Raw genomic sequence first — 3037 nt, 5'->3', positions numbered from 1 at the left:
AAGATCTCGAATGCATCCCTGTGGTAGTAAGCATTATGAATGAAAAGATGAAAGAGTAGGAGTACAATTGGTTGGGTTGGAATGAGAAAGGTTTCGGGGACTAAACCTTCTTTAAGGGGGGTAGACTTGTAATACCCCAAAAATATTTGCTAGACATAAGTTAAAATGTTATGATAAAAGGGTAGTAATTTAAATTAATTAAGTGGTAAATATGGAGGGACTAAAGATGTAAATGCCCAAAAGTTTAGAAAATAAAATGTTAAACGATTAAAACCCACACACAACTCGTGTGTGGGGGTTCTGGACGATCGACAGGAGAGGGCAAGGAGGGGTGAAACCCTAACTTCACAAAATCCACAAGAATTACTAGAAATCTTAAGGAAATCGAAAGAATAATCATCAAATTCTAAGTTCCTACACCTGTTCTTTGAAGTGGTAAGTTCAATTTTGTGATTTTCTAAATTGTATGAAGTGGGTCTTAACCCAAGCATGAATGCATGGCATAGGATTCGTGAAATTTGGTTAGGATTAAGTATTTAGGATAAGAATTATAGCAGAAATTATGTTTGAATTGGGATGGTTGTTGTGATTTTAGCAAAAACCCGCTTGTTAAGAAGCTAGTAATTGTAGGATGATGGAATGAGATCATATAACTAGAACTTTGATTATGAGCTTGATGTGATACATGAATGATGAATAAAATTTATGTAGGATGGAGTAGTTATGTAAATCCGAATGAATATGAATGTTGTATGATGATAAACTAATAAGAATGTGCCTTATAGTCTTGTACCGAATACCATGATTATGATGCTTACAAGGTGTTTGATGAAATGCCCAAGAGAACAAATTTGTGAAATTGTATGAAAGTTGTGGGTAGGTATGTATAGAAAGTGTTTATGGTGTAGTCGTTAACAAGATAATATGTGAAGTGTGCTTTAGATGGAGTCCATACGAAAATTCGGATTTGAATGAATGATTTGGTAAAATCATGCATTAGGGACTTGTACCTTGTGTTTAAATGGTGTGATGCTCACCATGTATTTAATGCGCTTGATTTATGGTAATCAAAATTGAATGTGTACGAATGTGAAACGAATAGTTTATTAATAAGTAATGATGTCGGAGTTATGTTGTGTACGTATCTATGATAATAAGTTTACCTAAGTAAATGTCGAACAATGTGGTTGTCAGTTCATGTTTAATGCGTGATAAAGTTTGACTATTAAAAGTTTATGTAGCTAAGAGTTGAAAATGGATGCGATATGAATGATCATGCGTGCTAACTATGAAATGGGTATAATGATTTGAAAGGATAGGAAACCAAAATTGACATGGACTCAAGTATGGAAGGCTAACGGATTAAGAGGAAAAGAGGAAGTTATGCACAAACTTGGACGCACGAGGTAAGTGATTTCCATAAATTACTTCTTGATTTGTTTAAGTAATATAATGTCTAATTATTAAGTTCATATGAAGTTGAGGTCAAGTCAATAGATTATTTTGATAAATGCATGAACGGGTCGAATAATTCGTAGACGAATAATAAGCCAAACATGTATAAGTTAAGAAATTCCTTAAGTCGGATGTTGGAATTCAAGTTCACATGATAGAATGTTAATTTACAATTCTGTAGGAAGAAACGTGATGCAAAACGGATGAAAAATGAGAGAGTTATGTCCGTTTCGGTAAGAATTAATGACTAGGAAAAGTGCAGAGCTAACACGGCCGGGTGGTGAGTTGACACGGCCGGGTGAAGGTTCTGTGAAAAATATTATTTATGTGAATTATGCATCGTAGGCTTCAGTATACTATCCGTGGTCTATGGTGAGCCTCCCAAACATGATCTCGAGTGTTCCCTCGACGATTATAAGTTGTAAATCCAAGTCTAAGCCTCATGTAATTTGTATAAGAGTATGATAGATGTATGTAATGATGATTAGGGAGGTGTGTTAATTAAGCTAAGTGAATAGGATGGTATATAGGTATGAATAATTGGAGTCATGGTGAGTTTAAGTTGTAAAAACTAGTATGCGTGATGTGTATAGAAGATATATATATATATATATATATATATATATATATATATATATATATATATATATATATATATATATATATATATATATATATATATATATATATATATATATATATGTACACGTATATACATAATTATGCGAAAGGCGTACATTGTGTTGTAGTTAAATAAATGCATATATATGGTTGGCGACCTTTTTACGAAAATGTAGTCCTTGAACATGTTGGGATTACGGGTTTGCTAACCAAGTTATTATCGAGTATGTTTGAAAGTGCAGGTTATGAATGTCGGACTTTCGAAGTGTTGATATAGTAATGACATGGTTGAATGCTAGAAGGATAATCGGGTTGAAGTAACTTAAGCGGTTAGATTATGCTATGGACATTTCGGTTTATACGATATTTCATGGTTGGTCGTCACCACCTACTAACGGGTTAGTTGTATGAAAGTATATGTCATGCCCATTTAATTGGATAATTGAATGCGTAAGGGAAAGGAAAGTATGTACACGAATGGAACTAAAATGACGGTTTTATAAGCAAACAAGTATAACGACTAACTTTTAAAGCTTTGTTGTCAAATGTAGGTAAATCCTCAATTTAGGCGACTCGGCAAATTGGAGCGAGCACGTGTTCTTCATATGTGATGCCAAGCGCTTCCGCTAGTTGATATTAATGTTTTGGGTCAAAATACCTTTTTGTACAATTTGTTGGTAGACGCATTATTTTTGTATTCGATGTTTGGTTTCAATAGTATCTTGTAGAATGGTAATTGTCTTGGTTATGGTTCAAACAGGGATATACGCATTTTACGGACGGGTCATGCCCAAATTTTGTTAAAATCATGTGTTAATGTTACTAGCGTTTTTAACTTTTATGTTGTGAAAGATTTGTACATTTTAGAAGTTTATGTTTCTAGCGCCTTCTTGGATGTCATTTCTTCTGAACGCAAATACGGACGTAACACTGTTTATCAACCTTTGAAGTCTGAACGTTG

The 3037-nt window shown here is 33.7% G+C and overlaps 1 long non-coding RNA gene across 1 annotated transcript; it reads left to right on the top strand.

Annotated features, from left to right (window-relative positions):
• Positions 1-315: 315 nt before the first annotated feature.
• LOC110881746 lies at positions 316-2831 on the top strand. The gene is made up of 4 exons (XR_002559880.2): positions 316-435; positions 1315-1406; positions 2319-2474; positions 2628-2831. It is a non-coding gene; the product is annotated as an uncharacterized LOC110881746 (long non-coding RNA).
• Positions 2832-3037: the final 206 nt, after the last annotated feature.

This window comes from Helianthus annuus, chromosome 14, assembly GCF_002127325.2.
Source record: "Helianthus annuus cultivar XRQ/B chromosome 14, HanXRQr2.0-SUNRISE, whole genome shotgun sequence".
NCBI classification, from domain to species: domain Eukaryota; kingdom Viridiplantae; phylum Streptophyta; class Magnoliopsida; order Asterales; family Asteraceae; genus Helianthus; species Helianthus annuus.
Note: the sequence above shows the minus strand (reverse complement) of the source record. Positions and strands in the feature narration are given on the sequence as shown.